At 34.5% G+C, this 9,548-nt stretch overlaps 1 long non-coding RNA gene across 1 annotated transcript; it reads left to right on the top strand.

Annotated features, from left to right (window-relative positions):
• The first annotated feature begins 1,066 nt into the window (after positions 1 to 1,066).
• LOC127992382 (uncharacterized) lies at positions 1,067 to 3,294 on the top strand. The gene is made up of 3 exons (XR_008165434.1): positions 1,067 to 1,311; positions 1,424 to 1,518; positions 3,205 to 3,294. It is a non-coding gene; the product is annotated as an uncharacterized LOC127992382 (long non-coding RNA).
• Positions 3,295 to 9,548: the final 6,254 nt, after the last annotated feature.

The raw sequence follows: 9,548 nt of genomic DNA, 5'->3' as shown, positions 1-9,548 counted from the left end.
GTGATCTTCAGCTCTTAGACGCACTGCATCACATACAGGAATACTACTGTAATGGAAATCACAACATGGGCTCAGGAATACTTCCAGAAAACATTGTCGGTGAACACAATACACCGTGCCATTCACCGTTGCTGACTAAAGGTCTATTGGTCAAAAAAGAAGCCATATCTAAACATGATCCAGAAGCGCAGGCGTTTTCTCAGGCCCAAGGCTCATTTAAAATGGACTGTGGCAAAGTGGAAAACTATTCTGTGGTCAGACTAATCAAAATTTGAAGTTATTTTTGAAAAACTGGGATACCATGTCATCCGGACTAAAGAGGACAAGGACAACCCAAGTTGTTATCAGTGCTCAGTTCAGAAGCTGCATCTCTGATGGTATGGGGTTATATGAGTGTGTGTGGCATGAGCAGCTTACACATCTGGAAAGACACCATCAATGCTGAAAGGTAAATCCAAGTTCTAGGACAACATATCCAGATGTCGTCTCTTTCAGGAAATTTTCTTGCATTTTCCAACATGACAATGCCAGACCACATACTGCATCAATTACAACATCATGGCTGTGTAGAAGAAGGATCCGGGTACTGAAATGGCCAGCCTGCAGTCCAGATCTTTTTTGTCGCATCATAAAGAGGAAGACCTACACTGTAAAAAATAATTCAGTGGCTTAGTAAATTTCACAAGAACTATATTTACTTAATAAAATCTTTTGAAATCATTTAAGTGATATTTTGAGTGGGTCAGGTTAAAAATAATAATTAAAAATCCAACAAATAATTTCTCTAAAATTTACATATATTATTTAAGTTTATGTAATGAAAATAAATAAGTATTAAACTAACTAATTATATTTTTAATATACCCCCAATATTTCTGGTGAATTCTAATAGAAATATTTGATAATTATTTACTTGTACTGATCTGTTTTAGAAACTACAATTATTAAGTATTTCCTACCAATTTTCCTAAATAAAGTTCCAACTTAATAAATGACGGTTTAAATAAATTGAGTAAATTTCGCGGCTAAAGTGATCACGTGTGCAGCTCCGCAGGAAAAAAAAAGAAATCTGCTTTCCTCAGCAGCGACGTCGACTAGCCATACTCCTCACAACTCATGGTAAGTAACGTTAGTCAGCTAATCCTACTTACGTTTGTAACACTTTATTATAAAGTTAATAATTATTAAGCATTTCCTAACAATTGTCTTTGTATTTTACGTCATCTTCAAAAAGTTTCATAGCTTAATCGAAGTCACCTGAAGGACGGCTTTCCTCAGCAACGGCAAGACCCGCACTCCTCTCATATCGTGGTACGTTATGTAATTTAGCCAGCTAAAACTAAATATGTTTGTGATGTTTAATTCAGAAGTTAATTATTAAGGATCTCCTAACAATTGTGTTTGTATTTTGCATCATCTTAAGAAGTTTAACAAGTTTCGCGGCTCAAGCAAGAGGCACCTGTCACTGAAGGACTGCTTTTCTCAGCAACGACGTGAACAGCATTACTTGAATTTCCTGTAAGTAGTCATTTTATAACGATGTATATTTGCAATACTTTATTCAAAAGTTGATTAAACATTGACCGTGTGTACGTGTACATAACAGTGTAGTTTTCTAAGTTAGTTAGTGGGGCAGCGATATGTATGTTAGGGTTTTTTTCTTTTTTCTTTTTTGGAGTGGGTTAACGTTCGTACTATTTGGATCTCCGTTTATTTCAACCGCCATTTGAAAGTCTAACGATAAGTGTACCGTGGTCCAGCAGCTATAACTATACATGCCCAATGGAAAACTATTTTGTACAGGTTCCCCTTTGGGGTCAGTGGCTTGTCAAAAGGGAACACATCATTTATGAACTTTCAAATGACAACATTCTGTCTTGTAAAAAGCTGTCACGTTTTTGTAAAACATCATAATTACTACACGAACTCAAGTATGAGCTCTTAAATCACCACTACAAATACGCCATGCAAAAGTATTTAAAATGGCGTGGACATAACATAGACTGGTGCGTTTTAATCAGCTCCCACTATAGGGAGTCAGCCAGTTTAAGGCCTGCTCCGTTGTAAAATCATTCTAGTGCACTGAAACCTAGATCACATACAATATCGGTCAAAAGTTTGAAAACAGTAAGCTTTTTAATGTTTCTAAAATAAGTTTCTTAAGCTCATTAAACTTGCATTTATTAAAAAAAAAAATGCAGAAAAAAACAACCGTCTACCCCCCTACCCTCTTATCGCCATTTGGCTAGTAATTTTTTTAGGGTTACTCGCCAGACTGATATAATATTTAGATATATATATATATATATATATATATATATATATATATATATATATATATATTACATACATTAAATCCGAATTTTCATTCCATTACTCCAGTCACCGCAGCTGTTTCACAACAAATCCAGACCTGGTGGGTACTGAAGGACAGCGGAGGCTGGGGCAGGGGTACATTGTTTTAATTTTAATTAAAGTAATATTTTTGTTCCCTGAAACAGATCAGTTTAATTTTGCATCCTTAAATAGTTTGATAGAAATTTCACAACTATATTATGTGTATTATATTATATGTATTATACACATTTACAATCTTATCAATTTTTGCTAGCGCCGACGCTCTACTGTTTGAGCTACAGGAAAGCCATCTTTTTTATAATCAAGTAAACGATATTCAGAGATTTTATTAAGTTAATAAAGTTAAATATTACTGTAATATTTACTAAGCCACAGAATTATTTAGAGGGTTAAGGGTTGAGTGTGAGGGTTAATGCAAAGCATATTTTTTTTCAAGTAGTGCAATTAAACAAGCTATTTTGTTTCAAAACCATTAGTCATTTTACTTAAATATTAAACATGTTTATAAAGAAATTGGTTGAAATAATGCAGACCTCAATAAAAGCCTATAGCATTGATTTAAAGCATAGAAGCTCGCAGTTGGTCTCTTTTCATTTTTCTTTTAGGTTTATTGTTAAAAATAAATGTCCCTGTGTAGAAAATTAACCTGTCCTCTTGTTAAGAAGAATGCTGTTAATTTTTGCAACTCCTCCCCCTAGTAAACTTTGTTCGAGATTTTACCTATCATATGGTCCAACAGAATGTTTGCTTCTTCAGGTGCTATTTGTTTTGTGTATTTGTCGCTTTCTTGTAACATTCAGATTTGAATGTTAGCTCTAACCAGTTATCTTTAAAATTTGCCTGTAGGGTTCAGCTGATCTACCCGTCTTCGTACAAGCAGAGTTGGCAGAGGAGGTCATAAAAATCGAAATCCTTCGGGACAATTATGGGACAGTCTTGGGAATCTCAGCAGAGCCTGCTGCTATCTTTTGGGAGTCACGTATGCATTGGATTTGAGATATCCCAAGACCCACAAATACAGGTCCTTCTCAAAAACTTAGCATATTGTGATAAAGTTCATTATTTTCCATAATGTAATGATAAAAATTAAACTTTCATATATTTTAGATTCATTGCACACCAACTGAAATATTTCAGGTCATTTATTGTTTTAATACTGATGATTTTGGCATACAGCTCATGAAAACCCCAAATTCCTATCTCAAAAAATTAGCATATTTCATCCGACGAAATAAAAGAAAAGTGTTTTTAATACAAAAAAAGTCAACCTTCAAATAATTATGTTCAGTTATGCACTCAATACTTGGTCGGGAATCCGTTTGCAGAAATGACTGCTTCAATGCGGCGTGGCATGGAGGCAATCAGCCTGTGGCACTGCTGAGGTGTTATGGAGGCCCAGGATGCTTTGATAGCGGCCTTAAGCTCATCCAGAGTGTTGGGTCTTGCGTCTCTCAACTTTCTCTTCACAATATCCCACAGATTCTCTATGGGGTTCAGGTCAGGAGAGTTGGCAGGCCAATTGAGCACAGTAATACCATGGTGAGTAAGCCATTTACCAGCAGCTGACATGGCACCCCAGACCATCACTGACTGTGGGTACTTGACACTGGACTTCAGGCATTTTGGCATTTCCTTCTCCCCAGTCTTCCTCCAGACTCTGACACCTTGATTTCCGAATGCAATGCAAAATTAGCTATCATCCGGAAAAAGTACTTTGGACCACTGAGCAACAGTCCAGTGCTGCTTCTCTGTAGCCCATTTCCTGCACACGCCTGTGCACGGTGGCTCTGGATGTTTCTACTCCAGACTCAGTCCACTGCTTCCGCAGGTTCCCCAAGGTCTGGAATTGGTCCTTCTCCTCAATCTTCCTCAGGGTCCGGTCACCTCTTCTCGTTGTGCAGCGTTTTTTGCCACACTTTTTCCTTCCCACAGACTTCCCACTGAGGTGCTTTGATACAGCACTCTGGAACAGCCTATTCATTCAGAAATTTCTTTCTGTGTCTTACCCTCTCGCTTGAGGGTGTCAATGATGGCCTTCTCAGGTCAGCAGTCTTACCCATGATTGCGATTTTGAGTAATGAACCAGGCTGGGAGTTAATAGTTAATAGGGAGTTAAAAGGTGTTCTCTCTGGGAGTTAATAGCTCGTTTAGAGAACCTTTTCATGATATACTCATTTTTTGAGATAGGAATTTTGGGTTTTAATGAGCTATATGCCAAAATCATCACTATTAAAACAATAAAAGACCTGAAATATTTCAGTTGGTGTGCAATGAATCAAAAATATATGAAAGTTTAATTTTTATCAGTACATTATGGAAAATAATGAACTTTTATCACAATATGCTAATTTTTTGAGAAAGACCTGTACTCACTTGAGTTGTTCCAAAAACTGTTTCTTGAGCTGGATCCTCCAAAACTCTCTGTTAATGTTCAGAGGTTAAAAAATTATCTTCTTGCATAGTAGTGGTTCATGATCATCCCACAGAATGGGTATTCCTGATGGAAGTATTTCTGTTATCGGATTAATTTTGTTGAAGGGATAGTTCACCCAAAAAGATGATGTTGTCATAATTTACTCTCCCTCAATTTGTCCCAAACCTGTACGAGTTTTTTTCTTCTGTTGAACACAAAAGATATTTTAAGTGAAGTGACGTGACATTCAGCCAAGTATTAAAGACTGTTGGTTAACGCATTTAAAGGTTGCCATTGACTTTGCATAGTATACTTTTTTTCCTACCATGGAATACAATGGCAACTTTCAATTGTCTGTTAACCAACATTCATTAAAATATCTTTTGTGTTCAACAGAAGAAAGAAACTCGTACAGGTTTGGGACAACTTGAGGGCAAGTACATTATGACAAAATCATCTTTTTGGGTGAACTATCCCTTTAATATTGATGTAAGTGTTGCTTTTTTTTATGGTTTAATGAGTGGTAATGAGTGTGACTGCAAATGGCTGGTATGCACCAGGAACAAAGTAAGATGTCATTTCTCTTACGGCTATCATATTTTACATGTAATCTACTTGAATACTAAGATGGATGAAATGTTTCATAAGGTTTAATCATTTCCCATATGGCTACTTTACAGTTTTTAATTTTTGCAATCTACTGGAATATTAAAATGGATAAAATGTTTCAAAAGTTGATTTTAGACTTTGTCTAATGTTTAATTGACAAATAAATGTTTAATAAAAAATGTGTTTCTTTCTTTATTTGGTTTTATTATATTAATTGTAAAGGGTAAATAGTGTAAAAAAAAAAAAGTGAATGCAACATTTTGATCATTTATAGTCCAATATTAAGTTAAATTCACTTTTACATGTAGTAAACCTAGCACATTTGTTTGGTTAAATTTCATCCAATATTTCAATTATATCTACTCAATATTTTTTGTTTATTTTACATATAATTACAGTTGTGGTGTTTTATAATTTTGATTATATCTAATTAATTTTATTTCTCATATAAAGTTATTCAGTTATTCAGATTTACTTAATTTTTTTACTTACAATTACTCAATTTAAACAGTATATTTCATTGATTTCACAGCTTTAAAATTGACTCAATTTTTGAGTGTAAAAATGTTTCACCCAAAAAATTGAGTAAATAATAGTTAAACTTTTTACAGTGTAATTGAGCTAGAACTAGAAGCCTGTATTAGACAAGAATGGGACAACATTCCTCTTCCTAAACTTGACCAACTTGTCTTCAGTCCCCAGACGTTTGCAGACTGTTATAAAAAGAAGAGGGGATGACACACAGTGGTAAACATGGCCTTGTCCCAACTTTTTTTGAGATGTGTTGATGTCATGAAATTTAAAATCAACTTATTTTTCCCTTAAATTGATACCTTTTCTCAGTTTAATGTTGTATTCTGTTTTTATTCACAATTTTATATTAAGGCCTAATACGACATTCTGTTTAAATGGTTAATAAAAATGATTTGTGATAGAAAATGACAATGATAGAATAATTCCTGGTGAGTGCAGGTTTGAAGTAAATTAATTTCATTTTTCAGATTTCAAAATTAAATAAAAAAAGATGTGGATGAAACCCTGATTTTATGCTTCACACTGCTGGCAGAATTTGGAAGAATACAAATCATTAAAGCACAAAGATCTGCATTTATCTTAAAGTAATTAGTTATTTTCCTACATAGCTGCTAAATATAATTTTTCACTTGCTGCCTTTCCAACCTAAGGAAATTCTGCTCACTTCAGAATTCTGCTCACTTGTTGCCAATTCAGACGAGATCTGATAAAGCCATGGATTTACAGTAGGCCTAAGTGTATAGTTACTTCAACCCTGATACTACATCAATAATTGATAACTGAAGAACGGCACACAGCAGTAGATAAGCTGATGCTAGTTTAGACATAACACAAGGAATAAATTAATTTGTTTTATTTGTACAGATTGCAATGTAACTGTAAAATAATGTAAATATTTAACTTCTTAGTTCTGTGCATACAGTATTTGTTTACATGTGCACTAGAACTGTTTGTAAGTGTGTATTGCTACTAGAACTTACATTTCAAAGTACATCTGTGCAATAAAGGTGTTCTATTCTATAAATTCAGTATAATAAAAGGATGTAATATATTTAACTGATACAGTAATTGTCAGGTAAAATACTATTACAAACATTATTACAGTATGTCAACCATTACCTTTTTAATTACATTGTCACCTTTAATTTTTTTTTTTTAAATTCTGCAAAGCTAAATATATATAACATGCAGTACATGCATCTTCAAGAAACATCTAAAAACGCATCTCTTTCATCTTTGACCCTCGAACTCTAGCACTGTCTATTCTAAATATATTTTATCTAATTTGTATTTATTTATTCTAACTGCTAGTTTTTCATCCAACACTAGCTTTCTGTATTCTTTTTCAATTCCTTCTATTTGTTTTTTTTTATTTGTATTGTATTGTATGTGTGTATGTAGATAGATAGATAGATAGATAGATAGATAGATAGACAGTATTTAATAATTAATGGTCTACTTAAAATGCCCCACATACCAAAACAAGTGGTTAGCGTAATTTCAAAGGACATTTAAACCATCTCTGATTTTTATTATAGTGTGTTGTATTGTTATTGGACATACTGTAACTATGGGAAATACCGTGGGAAATAGTTAGACCTACTACAACAAATAAAGAAAAATTGAGAAAACGTAAATTTGATCCATTATTTCGTTTTGGTTTCCTTGTTTATTATATTTCCCGTTTCGAGCTGAAAGCAATGAAACAAACGTCAGTTTTTCATATTTGGTTCATACAGAAAAACAGAACAACAAAATATTGATTCGTTATTTCGTTTTTTTGTTTGCCAGATTAAATGGAATAATTGAATGATCGGATCATTCAATTATTCCATTTAATCTGGCAAACAAAAAAACGAAATAAATACAAACCCGATTCTCAAAAAGTTGGGACGCTGTACAAATTGTGAGTAAAAAAGGAATGGAATAATTTACAAATCTGACAAACTTATATTTTATTCACAGTAGAATAAAGATAATGTATGTTGAAAGTGAGACATTTTGGAATGTCATGCCCAATATTCGCTCATTTTGGTTTCATGAGAGCTACACATTACAAAAAATTGGGACAGGTAGCAATAAGAGGCCGGAAAAGTTAAACGGACAATTTTCAACTTATTAGGTCAATTGGCAACATGATTGGGTATAAAAAGAGCCTCTCAGTGTCTCTCAAAAGTCCAGATGGGCAGAGGATCACCAATTCCCCCAATGCTGCGGCGAACAATAGTGGAGTAATATCAGAAAGGAGTTTCCAAGAGAAAAATTGCAAAGAGTTTGAAGTTATCATCATCTACAGTGCATAATATCATCCAAAGATTCGGAGAATCTGGAATCATTTCTGTGTGTAAGGGTCAAGGCCAGAAAACCATACTGGATGCCGGTGATCTTCGGCCCTTAGACGCACTGCATCACATACAGGAATTATACTGTAATGGAAATCACTACATGGGCTCAGGAATACTTCCAGAAAACACTGTCAGTGAACACAATCCACCGTGCTATTCACCGTTACCAGCTAAAACTCTATAGGTTAAAAAAGAAGCCATATCTAAACATGATCCAGAAGCGCAGGCGTTTTCTCAGGCCCAAGGCTCATTTAAAATGGACTGTGGCAAAGTGGAAAACTGTTCTGTGGTCAGACGAATCAAAATGTGAAGTTCTTTTTGGAAAACTGGGATGCCTTGTCATCCGGACTAAAGAGGACAAGGACAACCCAAGTTATTATCAGCGCTCAGATCAGAAGCTGCATCTCTGATGGTATGGGGTTGCATGAGTGCGTGTGAGCAGCTTACACATCTGGAAAGGCACCATCAATGCTGAAAGGTATATCCAAGTTCTAGAACAACATATGCTCCCATCCAGACGTCGTCTCTTTCAGGGAAGACCTTGCCTTTTCCAACATGACAATGCCAGACCACATACTGCATCAATTACAACATCATGGCTGAAATGACCAGTCCAGATCTTTTTTGTCGCATCATAAAGAGGAAGACCTAATTGAGCAACTAAAAGCCTGTATTAGACAAGAATGGGACATCTTTCCTATTCCTAAACTTGACCAACTTGTCTTCAGTCCCCAGATGTTTGCAGACTGTTATAAAAAGAAGAGGGGATGCGACACAGTGGTAAACATGGCCTTGTCCCAACTTTTTTTGAGATGTGTTGATGCCATGAAATTTAAAATCAACTTATTTTTCCCTTAAATTGATACCTTTTCTCAGTATAAACATTTGATATGTCATTTTATGATTTTATGCTTCACAAAAACGACAGTTTTCTTTAGGCTATTCATTTATTTTAGGTGAGAATTAAGAATAAAAAAATTCTGCTGGAAGAATTTTAACTAGGAAAGTCACATTGAGGTTAAAACCTCTTTTACAAGTGAGACTTAGTCAAGACATGGTCAGATAGCAGGATTAAACAGATAACAACCCACAGACAAAACCAGCATCAGCAATAGATACAACACAGAATACAGTAGCATAAACATTTAGGTATTACCTAATACCCTATATAATACTGTTCACAGAAACGTCATTAATAAAATCATATTAATAATAAATTTAAGTGGAAATGGAATTATCAAAATATCTGCACTTAGCAATGACCAATTATTTTATTCTATGTTTAAAAT

This window comes from Carassius gibelio, chromosome A5, assembly GCF_023724105.1.
Source record: "Carassius gibelio isolate Cgi1373 ecotype wild population from Czech Republic chromosome A5, carGib1.2-hapl.c, whole genome shotgun sequence".
Lineage (NCBI taxonomy): Eukaryota > Metazoa > Chordata > Actinopteri > Cypriniformes > Cyprinidae > Carassius > Carassius gibelio.
Note: the sequence above shows the minus strand (reverse complement) of the source record. Positions and strands in the feature narration are given on the sequence as shown.